Raw genomic sequence first — 13,243 nt, 5'->3', positions numbered from 1 at the left:
TAATTAAATGAAAAGGACTAAATTGTAAAAGGTGTAAAAGTGGATGGGATGATTAAATAATTTAAATAGCTTAAGTGTCTAATGAGAGAGGACTTAAAAGGCAATTAGACCCAAAATTTATTTGGGTTGGACGGCAAGGGCATGAAATCAGCAGGAAAATTGATAAATTAAGGGCAAAATTGGAATATTGCAAAATTAACTAAATAAAACTAGGACTAAATAGGAAATATCTAGATTTCTCTTCATTTCTCTTCAATTCCAGCAGCTAAAAATGCCATAGGAGGGTTCTCTAAGCTGGTATTCCTAATTTTTGCACCAAGTGAGTTAATCCTTGTCTTTTTCTTGTAAATTTTGTGTTTCTAAGACTTTTACAACTAGGTCCTACTATTAAATTCATTAGTTTTTGATTTCATGGATGAAATTGAAAGTCACCATGGTTTAATGCTGTAATTTTATGATGAAATAGAATGAAATTAAAGCTTTAATTTGTTTATGAAATGATTTTATTAGGTAAATTCAATAGAAATTAATTTTTAGGACCTAATTGTGAAAATGTTTGGAATTAAAGCCTATTGCTGAAATTCTGATTCCTAAAGGTTGTAAACTAGTTTAAGGTGATAGAATAAAGTGTTAATTGAGAAAAATCATCTCAATTGAGAGGCTAATTGAGTAGGGACGAAATTATCATTTATTAAAAGCTTAGGGGAAAAATGGTAATAAACAGCTTGCACTAAAACAATATTTGACAGCAGCAGTAGACTAACTTTGAAAAATCACCATAAATTTTAGAAATCTAATTAGAAGATGAAAAAAATATGAAATTAAATATTATTTAGTCTAGTTTCTCATAGAATAAACGGTGTAAGCAATAGATTTTTAAATTTTGAGATATAATAAATTTTGTGAGACAAGGTCAGAATGAATTAGGGTTCCCCTGTTCTGAATTTTAAAAATCATAAAAAATTTAATAAAAATAATTAGGGGCTTAAATTTATATGTCTAGAATCCTGAATGAGTCTATTTTCAAGAGAAACAAACGGGAACATATCCAAATTCTGGATGAAGAGATAATTAATTTTTAGTGAAGAAGGGTCAGAACTGTTATACTGCAGAACAGAGGTGACTTTAAAGAATAAACTGTACTTATTGGATAAACTAAAAATTTTTAAAATTTTATGGTAAGAAGATATATGAGTCTAGTTTCAGAGAAAATTAACGGATCTTAATTTGGAGATCTGTAGCTCGAGTTATAAATAATTTAGTGACTATAACTCAAATAGACAGCTTTGAATAAACTATAAATAATAATAATGAAATTATAGAAATTGTTGCATATGAACATGAAATGTATTAAATTGATAATTAAATTTATTTATGTAGATCCAGAAGATTCAAATAAGAAGCTAGATCGAGGAAAGGAAAAAGTTCAGGATTAGTAAATTTTTGTACACGAACAAGTATCAAGGTAAGTTCATGTAACTTGAATTATATTCTTAAATGCTTGAAATGTATGTTATTGATGTCAATATGATTTGAATATTTATTGTATGAAAATTGATAAAACATTGATATATTTGATAAAAAGGGGAAGAAATCCCGGTTGAATGAAAGGAAAATTCGATAGATCTTTGAAAAGGAATTGACTGTAAAAAGGATCAAGCCCGGACGGGTGATCCTAACCTGATATAGCCCTCCCGAAGAATATGTGGAAAATGGATTTAGCCGGACGGGTAATCAATTAGGGTCTCAATTTAGCCTGATGGTAATTCGGATCCAAGCTCATTAGAGTAATTGTCGTTGCGAGGATTTAGCCTGGACTGGTAATCCCGACAATACTTTATGAGTTTATATTGCAGGGGATTTAGCCTGGACTGGTAATCCCACTGCAAGGTTGAGGTTCGCGGGAGTGTGCTCTCTGAAATGGAAATGTGCGCACATGAATATGAATTGACGGACCCGGAATTGTACACTAAAAGTGTACCTCTAAAAATCCATCGAAATTCCGATAAATTCAATTGGATAAATATGGAAAAATAACAAGGAAATGGAAAATAATGGTATTGATGAGCTCATCAATCATGGTATATATTATTGGTACATGGAAATTATTCTACTAACTTGAATGTTGAGTTTGTGCATGTTAGGGTAATAATGCATTGAATGGATATATGAATGTTTATCGTATTGTATTGAAAATATTAGGTAAGTATAATTCTTGTTACATGAGCTTACTAAGCACAAAGTGCTTACCCTGTTTCATTTTTCCCTGTTTTGTAGTGTTAAGAGCTCGGAGGTCGGATTTGGTCGAAGACACATCATACTATCAACCTCAGGATTTCGGTATATAAAGAAATTTATTTTGGAAATCAATGGCATGTATAAGCTAATAAAGTAAATGATTCTGTGAAATGAATGTAAGGTCAGCCAATGGTATGGGTAACAAATCTTGGTTTTGGTATGTGATGATGTTATCTTATAAATATGCGAGAATCTATATGTGTTAATCTATTTTGAAAATATGTTGAATTTGATTAGTTGATGTGGATTGTTTTTTGTTTAAAATTGCAGGGAAGGTTAGATATTTATAAAGTGATTATATTGAGTTAAAAAAAATTAAAAATTAATTCGTAAACTCTGGTAATACCTCGTACCCTATTCCGGCAATGAATACGGGTAGGGGGTATTACAGTTGTTATCATGTGGTGTACTAATTATGCATTTGGATAATATTATTAATTTCTAGTATTAATTGTGCTTTGGAAGCTAATTTATAATTATTCAATCTTTGTTTTTATTTTTTATAACACGTTAAAAATAAATTATTTGTTTTGGTTGTTTCAATTTATAACGGTTAATATTCTAGCTTAATAATTGAGTATTATTATATATTTAATTTGGTTTATTTATTGTAATATATGTAAAAACAATTTAAAATATAAATTTATTAATATATAAAAATAAACTTAATTAAACAATGAAAAGATAATAAATTCTCAAATATATATTTGTTTAATTTAAAATAGCTTTATGAAATATTTTCAGAAATCTGCAAGAAAATATTTTATACAAATTTATCTAAACACCTGAAAAGTAAATTATTTCCAAAAATAAATTATTTTTGAAAAATATTTTACTGGCAAACAAACGGAGCCTAAATTGAAAAGGACCTGAACAGGAAGAAATAAAATAAACAACTAAATTACATAAAACCTAATCAGATTAATCATATAATCAAATTCTTGGCATATAAAATCTAAAAAAATTAAGTTAAATGGAAATGCAGTATTAAAATATTAAATGATATTGCATGTAGTCTTTTTGTAATAATATACCTGTTTTATTATTATCATTATGTATATAAGCTAAAAGTGAGCCCAAATTGGGGGTGGCCCATTAAACAAAGTCCAACATCTGATACGTCAAAACCTATTTGTCTATTTTTTTCATTTGTTTATTAGAAAAGGACTAAAATTGAAATCCATCATAAATCAGTCCATGAGAAAAGGCTAATTAGTTTATACTCTACACATTAAAAAACAAGAAATGTTGATTCATTAATTTTTATTAGTAAAATGAATTAAAGTTATTAAAATATAATAAATTTGTCAAAATGCCACATTACTAAGCAAATGTAAGAAGAAATGATATTGAGATTACTCCTAAATTTCAATATCTTAATCTTATCCAGTATGCGATATTATATTTGAAATTTACTGGAATATTTCATTATTCCTTAAATCAATGCAACATTATAACTTTTAGATAATCTCGTATTGTCAAAGGCCAATGACAATGTATCCTTTTTTGTGGAGTATAGCCGACGTGGCCTCCCCTTTTTGAAAATTTTTAATATTCCTTTGAAATCTTTTGAAAGTTTTTATTTGAAAATTTTCATTATACCTTTTCTAAAAATATTATTAAAAAAATTCTTATTAAACTCTTAAAAAAAAATTAAGCTATCTAAAATTTAGGGTGGGTTTGGATAAGCAGTGCATTTACCTGTGTTTAATGTAAAAACAGTTGTAACAGTAAGATTAAATACTCTAGCGATACTGTAACATGAAACAAAAAATAAATTAAATGCGCTGTACCATCTATACCGTCTGTCTAAACCCGCTTTTAATCTCGCATTGAGTATAATCTTCTTTCAAGGAAATGAAATATAAAAAAAGGGAGGTTAGTGGGTTAAATGGAAAATGACAAAACTTGGTGGACTCCATCCTCAACTACAACATCAGACGAAAGCATGATTAATATGTTTTCAAATTATGAAATGAATAAATGAAAGCGCATTGGCAATGTCTCCATTGAGGTCGGGTTCGTCCCATTCTATTCAACTACAAATCAACTTGCAATTGCATACTTCCCTCAACCCACTAATCTTTTATCATTATCCCAACATCATAATTTTGCTTTTATGTTTAAAATACTTCAATTCATTCCAATAATATATTTTCTTCTTTATATTTGCTAATTTCAACTTAAAAAAATATAAAAAATAACGTATGATTTTGAGATTGTATTACGTTATCACTTAAAAATTAAATATATATATATATTTAATTTTTAAGTGATAACATTAAATTTTTAGGTGATGACGTTGTACAATTTTAGAGTGTCACGTAATATGTTCTAATAATTGGACTGGTGGTTGAACCGGTTATACTAATGGTTCCCGATTCAATTGATTTTGATCGGCTCAACTATTAAACCAAAGATAATTAATTAAATAACTAGAAATTCATAAAAATAAAAATAAAATATTGAATAAATTCAACTTGTTCAATTACGGGTTTTTGTCCCACTTTTCAGTTTTTATCGGTTTCAAGTAGTTTCTTATCCCATCAGTTCAATCATTTTGTTCGAACTAGTCTACTGATTAGTTCTCAGTCCAATCGGTTTGATTGACCAATCCAACCTTGTTTGAAGAAGACCAATCACATAATAAAATCCTGACAAAGTCCAAGTTCATGGATCAAAATGAATGTAGTTGTCAAATTCAAATACCAAAGTGAACCAAAAAATAAGTATAGGCACCAAAGTGAACCTAATTGCTAAGTTTAGGGATAAAAATTATATTATCCCTAAAATTTAAATATAAAAATGAATATATATTTTCAATAACAATTGAAGGTTAAAATATGTCACAAATCTTTATACTCTTTGTAAATTTGAAATTTAATATTTATACTTTTATTTTTAGGAATTTATTCTTACTTTTCGTGTTTCAAGATTTAAGTCAAATTGTTAACACTATTAAAAATATTTTATTAAATTCAGGTTCATTATTATGTTTTTTCTTTATATGGCTACCAAGTGAGTATTTTTATTTTAAAATGTCAAATTAACAAATTTAACAAAGAAAAATAGTGTTAAAATTAGACTTGAATTTTAAAATATGAAAAGTAGATAGACAAAATGCCTGAAAATAAAAGTAAAGAGGCAAATTTTAATTTTGTGAAAATATAGGAATTATGACATATTTTAACCTAATTGACATGATTGAATCAAATTAATCGAGCCCAAGAAAGAATTCAAATTTATTAGGATTGATTATTAATTAAAATTATTTTGGGTAAATTATAACAATAGTCACTAAATTATGCTTTAGTTCTATTTTGATTATTGAACTATTAATTTTTTTAATTTAATTACTCAACTTTTCGAAATCAAATATTTTAATCATTCTTTCATTAATTGCTATTAGATACGACATATTTTTTTTCTCTTTCTCCAAAACTGAACCATTCCAATAAATATACTACAAATCAACCTAACCACTCAACTAATTATTAAAACCCACATTTTTTTCCCTAATTAAGCACTTATTCACTTCGTCAAGGTTATAATAAAGTTAAATATACCTTGTCCACATTCTTTGCTTATTTGTTTATTTATGAGAAGAGGGATAGAATAAGATAAGACAGCGAATTCTAACGTATAAAGAAGAAGCCCTATCCCCTACGACATAGTTTTCAATATATTTATATTGGTTGTTTGGAAGTTCATTAATTTGAAAACAACCCATATATAATATTCCTTTTGGAATTCAATTCATCAATGCACCATTCCATTCCTATGCTATTATCTGACTACACCAATATTATTTTTAAAATTTTCAATCTCTTTCAAACGCTATTATTAGCTATATTTCGTACTCAAGTTTTTTTTCCCATATTATTTTTTACTCCGATTTAGTATTTGTATTTGATAAAAATTATATTTTTTTCATATTCAAAGGTAACTGTGTTAACTTTATAGTGCTTAATTTGAGTTTTAGTGTAGATTTCATGAAAGTTAGTTGCTAGCATTATTCATCTGAATTTTTCATGATTTTGTTAATAGAATAAATTCAGTGTTAATTGTGAATTTATTTAATTTTGTGTTTATTTTGTCAAATACAATCCGATTAATGTGATATAATTCAGGTTTTAGGGTTGATTTGATGAAAGTTAATTGTTGATATTATTAGCTAATTATGAATTTTTATCAAATCAACTCTAAAAGTCAAATTAAACACTAAAAAGTTAACATTATTACCTTCAGGTACCAAAATGTATAACTCTTGCCAAAATACACATGACGAAACTTAGGGGGCTGGTAGGGGCCCTGACCTCCCCTAAAATGAAATTTTTTTCATATAGCCCCTTTAAAATTTTTAAAAATTTAAATTAGTAAAGGTAAAATTACACTTTGCCCCCTTAAAAATATAAAAAATTAATTTAATCATTTAAAAATTATAAAGATATAGTCTATTAAAATGGTGAAATTGCATTTTTTCTATCGTAAAAATTGCAATTTAATTTTGCCTTCCAAATTTTTTTTTTTCTGGTTTTGCCCCTACAAATACATGTACCATATTGGACCAAAAAATAACGCAGGTTTCGCATTAGAAAAAAGTGTCAAACTCAACTATCAAATTATATATTAAGCCTTCTTCTTTCTTTAAATTAGAGTATCTAACCGTGGTTAATCTCTTCGCTCCAACATTAGTTTTTTTAAGGCTTAATGACAAATTTGACTACTAACATTTGCATGTTTTGTCAAAATGACCCTAATTGTATTTTTGAGCCTTTTTTGACCATCAACCTTTGTTTTTTTTTTTTCAATTTACTTTTCTAATGATTTAATGAAAGTACAATTAAAAAAGTTAATGGGGATTATATGGAATGAGATGTAATTTATTACTTAGATAATCCAATAAGATAATTACATGTGGAAAATAATAAAATAAAAAACAATACATTAAATTAAAAACTCTTAATTTAAATAAAATAAACGTAACTATCTAAAAAAATTAACTCAAGAGAAAAGTTATCAACAAACTAACCTTTTGAAAGAAAAGAAAATTTGAAACATTGAATTTATTCATTAAATCTGTTAGAAAAAGTAGATTGAAAAAAAAAGAACAAAAATTGATGGCCAAAAAAGACTAAAAAATACGATTAAAGCTATTTTGACAAAACATACAAATGTTAGTGGCCAAATTTATCATTAAGCTAACGTTTTTAAATTATAATTATATTACCCTTTTAATTAGAATAAAGGTTAATATACTAAAAAGCCCTTAAACTACTGCACATTGTTTAAACAAGCTTTTAAACTATTTTTTAGTTAAATAAGTCCTTATCCTATAATTTTTATGCATTGTTTTAATATTAAAATAAAATTATTTTGTATAATTTCTTATTAATAAAATAGAAATTATATACACTTTTAATATCAAAATAAATTTTAATAGAATTTAAAGGCTCTTTTAACATATTAACCTAAAACAAATCTTTACAAGTATTAAATTGAATATTTAATTCAAAAATAAACTAAAACTAATTAATTATAACCCAAACAAATTTAAAAACAACCTACACCTTTGCATGGAATATGTGGCTTTCAAGGCCACAAGCTTGAGAAATCAATGGGTATATATAGAGAGACTGTGGATTTTTGTCTCTATTCCAAGTCAGATTCAAGGATATTCCTTTTAAAGAAAAGATATAAATTCCATCATTAGAATATAATATTATTAAGGGTTAATTATATGAAGTGTTTTTAAGTAATTCCTGATATTTTAAATTAGTCTCAACTCTAAAAATATAAATATTGTATCAGTTAAATTTTTCATTAACTTAATTTAAGTGTTGTATGTAAATTTAGATTTGATGTGTAACATTTTAAAACATAAAGATTATATTGTAAATATGTTTATAGTTATTATATGAACCGCTTGGATTTATCGTGTTAAAAATGTAAAAGTGTTATTATATTACGGATTTATAATCTAATTAATGTATTTTAAATATACTCTACATTAAATTTGAGTTAATATTTAATACGTAAGTTAACAATGAAGTTGATGAAATAGTTAAATTGATAGAATACTATTACCTTGAAAATTCAATTATAACATTTGAAAGTTTAGGATGAATTTAAAAATTGAGTTGTGGTTTAGGAATTTCTTGGGGGAATTAACCCATTAATAAATGAAACAAATGTTTGATTGAGACTCCCATAGCTAGGTCTAAGAAGGGTAGCAAAAAGTCGCCTAACATGACAAGTCCATTGAAATGCTAGTCACGTGCAAAGAGAGGTATTTGTAAAGTTTAGTTCACTTAAATTTATTATAAAAATTTCTTCAAAAAGATATATTATAAAATCACGTATATTATTTCCACTTACCACACACATGAATATGGATCTATTTTTATTTTATCGAGACATCACCAAACTCGAACTGTACTGCATACTTTCAACTTTATATGATAATTACATTGTAATTTAAATTTTAAAATTCAACTTAAATCTTTAAAATTCTTACTATTATTTTGTTAAATTTATATTTATTATAACATTATTTTTATAGTCACACTAATAAATTTAATGAAAATAATTAACAGTGTTAACAATTAAATTTAGATCTAAATTTTAAAATTTCCAAATTTAAAAAATAAAAGAATTAAATTACTGAAAATAAAATATATGTACTAAATTCCAAGTTTATAAAAAGTTTAAGGATTGATGGCACATTTTAACCTTTATTTAGTTGAAATTTGATTTTGTTTAGATAACTCTAAGAAGAGAACTTTGGAGGGTTGGCTCTGATTAACCCCACAGGAGCCATGAAAGCCATATGTATGAGCACTAGGCTCGACCCCTATTTCATTATTTTCATCAATTGATTCAGTGTTGTAAATCCAATTTATGTATGCTACCATTAAGGATTCGTCTTTTATTTTGTTATACTATACGGCAATAATAATAATAGAAATAATTACAAAATAATTAAAAATAAAAATACATAAATTTTATATAGAAAACTCTTATTGAAAAAAACCACGAGATTTTTGACTACACATATTTTTAAAGTTTAAACTACATATCCCTTATTTTATCTCTCTATTTTATTTCTTTAATAAATAAATTATATCTATGAACTTTTAAAGTTGGATCACATAACTCTAACTATTCTAAGAGAAGAGGGCGGCTCCTATGTGGGCTATTGAAATTGTGAGGTGGAGGTTCAACGAAGGATTTAGCCGATTGCATATTAGCTCCCCGAAGCTCTTCAATTTTGTATATTTGTGTTTTTCATATAGAGCTGAAAGTCTTTCTAGCTGGTCATTTTTTAATGCATATTTAGGTGATCGTGGGCTACACCTACTTTAAATGACTAAATAGTCCATTCATTCATCAAACCCTTGGTTTACATTAGCTATTGCTAGGGGAAATGTGGATGAAAATGGAGATGAGGGTTCACCTAGAGGGTGGACTTATTAGATTGACTATAAGATCTGATCTGTCTGGGTTATAAGCTATATTGATGGCAAATGACAATTGTCCACCAAAGTGGTTGAGTCATGAGTGACATATCCTCGATCCTAAGCGAGATATGGCAAAAATAACCCCTTCGTGAGGTGCGGAGGAGCTGTCTCTTGCAAAGCATACGCAACAAAAAATAATTGAAAGTGACTTTGTCAAGCTAGGTTTTAGATGTAAATTAATGAATATAACAAAGGCTTTCCTTGAGGAAATTTTCAAGTTAGGATGAGTAAATCAACTCTTCAACAACTCCTGCTCATGCATCTATATACATTTTATTAACTTAAAATATTTAATAAAGTGATGTCACAAGTTGATAGTATACCAACTTAATTAGAAAATAACTTAAAACTTTAAAAAACATTATATATTATTACAATAGTGTTTTTACTTTTAATATTTGTATATAAAATCTTTAAATAAATAAACTAAAATCACTCCTTAGAATAAATCAAATGTTTTTGTACATAAATACTTTACCTCTATGATTCAATTAATAAATAAATCTTTTATAATATATATTTTAAATATTTTTTCCTTAGATCATGATTATTACATAATTTAATATATATACAATAACTTAAAAGTGATTTTAAGAATAAAAAAAGAAAGAAAAGAAAACACAATAGCAGCTTGTTTGGAGCTTTGGGTTGTTTTTTGTTTTGTCCTTGCACTTGAGATAAAGAAGAAAACATTGGTTTTGTCATTACCACTTAATGAGTTGGGTCCCTTCTTTTCACAAGAAATTTGAATGAATGCACCTTTCCAATTGAGTGCAACTTGGAATTCATGAAGTATATTTTCAGCATTAATTTAAAATTTTTTAAAATCATTATCATATGGAAAATATTTAAAACAACACTATACTATAAATCAAATAACATCATCTAATATGAGTGAGTAAAATTTGTATAATCCAAATCAAAGTTAATTTTATTTTCATCCAACACCCAATATTCCAATTGATGAGTGACATTATTGATCAAATGATGGACAAAACAAAAGCAAAAAAACTAAAATGATCACACAAGGAAACGACCTCCTTAACGATACTTCCATAAATTAACAAGTCTAAAATGTCACTATTAAGCTTGTTAACAATAAATAAACAGCCCGCCTCGCCAATAATATGATTAATGCCCAACTTGCACGCCCTCTTGCGAGAGTCAACAATTGCCAAAGCCTCGGTGGAAGGGGCATCGAAGGTGCCCACCTAGTACCTACTTAGCACGGGCAAACCCTTTTGAGTCTCGAACGATCGTTTCAACTGCTAAGCTTCTCTCATCAGTACTCCAAGTTGTATTGACATTAAGCTTTAACTCTCCGTCACAAGAGAGGATCCCAATAAGCAATTCTTAACCTCCTATGGAGCAAAGGTACAAACATGAGATTCTAGACTCAAAAATCCCGATGAATAGTCTTAGCCTGAATCATAACATCTTGAGGAGACAAGGTTCAACCTTGAATATTGCCCAAATTTCTTGCTTCTCAAAGCGGCCACAAGATCACAAACGCTTGTAAAGGCTTTTTTATCTAGCTTCCTCATCGAATGTTTCAACCAATAAATACCCCTGTCAAGCTGCTCCTTTTTTATATCAGAAAAGGGACATATTAAACCATTGTATGGTACAAAATAATCCCATCAGCATTAGCTTTCATGATGGGTACAATGCTGCCAAGTCGAGTTAGTATGTCAGCCAACCTATTTTGGGCATGTCAAGCCATCAATGTTCAGCTTATACAATCATCCTAAGGCTGTCGGATTCCATCGTACCCCAATTATTTCTGGAATTGGGATTCTTTTGATATTGCCGACAATAGCAATGAACTCCCCAGCCTTGGCGATGGCTTTGATTATAATCCAAATAATTTCAGCGCTGGGCATTGTACAAGCCAATACAAAAGCTTTCATGAAAGATTGGGTGCTACCATATTACATACGAGAAATGATTGTATGAAACAGTGACGTCACGTCATCTGTGTCTCTTTCCAATAGTTTTATGCCACATCAGTATTCTTATCCTGAAGTTCAGGATTTTATTCTGAATTTTAGTATTTTAATTTGGATTTGATTTTTTTCAAGATAAAATCTCAAATTCGAGATAAAAAAGATCGGTGTGGTATAAAACTATTGAAAGGATCTGATGACGTGGCGTCACTGTTTCATACAATCTTTTCCCATTACATACAAGCTGCTAAAAGAGAGTTCGAAATGAAACATATTCTATTTTATACTTTTCTTTTGACTTTTATATAATTTTAATAATTTACATAAACTTTTTTTTTAAATCGAAACCAAAATCTTTTACTTGTAAAATTATAGATAAATAAATGAATTTGAGCGGTGGTTAAAATATGCTATAAGTCCTTATACTCTTTATATAATTGAAATGTAGTCATATTTTTTGATTTCAAAATTTAAATTTAATTGTTAATATAGTTAATTTTTTTTGTCAAATTCACGGGGTGACATTTTAAAATAATATAAAATACCCACTTGACAGTCATATAAAAAAATTGGCATTGTAATGATCCAAGATTTAGTAGAAGAATTTTAATTATGCTTATAATTAAACTTGCATTTTAAAATCCTAAAAGTAGAGAGACTAAATCCTTTAAATAAAAATAAAGATGTTATATTCTAAATATATGAAAAATAAAAGGACTTAAAACACATTTTAACTAATATATTTATAAATTAAAAATTCTATACTATAAGAAAACAACATAGTCAACCAATCGATGATATATCAGAATTTTTTAAAATAAATAAACTTAATTAATTTCATTTTAGGTGATGTATTATTGAATTATTTTTGGTTTGTGATAATGCATAAAATTATGCACAATCGAAAAAAGGTATCATGAAAATTTTTATACTAAAAAATGTAAATTAATTCCTATATATTAAATAAAAAACAAACAAACTGATTCCTCTATTAAAATTTCATTTATTTACAATAAAAAGCAGTTAAGTATCTTTCCCTAAACCATTATTTCTAGATTTGGTAAATGATGTTGTGTTGTTTTCTCAATTATTTCCCACCAAAATCGTATCTATGAAAACATTTTAAGACAAGTAGACAGGCAACTGTCTAAATATGTTCAATGGTGCCCCCCTTCTCTCTTTATCTCTATGTCCTTTTCGTCTTTGGCCACACATCCCTATACTTTCGGATCAAATATAAAAGCAAAACCAACCCTACTTCAATGGAAAGAAGTACCTCTATATCTTCTACTTTTCTTCATAATCTCTGAGTTTTGTTCCAAAAATGAGAAAAACACCCTATGAATATGAATTAGGAATTTTGGAAAGAGGCCCCCCAGAACAATTATAATTTTATAATGGCATAATGATAAATTTAGTCCTTAACATTTTCATTTTTTATCAAATTAGCCCTTTTTTAATTAAATTTGACCATTATCC

This window comes from Gossypium arboreum, chromosome 8 (assembly GCF_025698485.1).
Source record: "Gossypium arboreum isolate Shixiya-1 chromosome 8, ASM2569848v2, whole genome shotgun sequence".
NCBI classification, from domain to species: Eukaryota; Viridiplantae; Streptophyta; class Magnoliopsida; order Malvales; family Malvaceae; genus Gossypium; species Gossypium arboreum.
The sequence above is the reverse complement of the archived record's forward strand: the minus strand, read 5'-3'. Positions refer to the sequence as shown.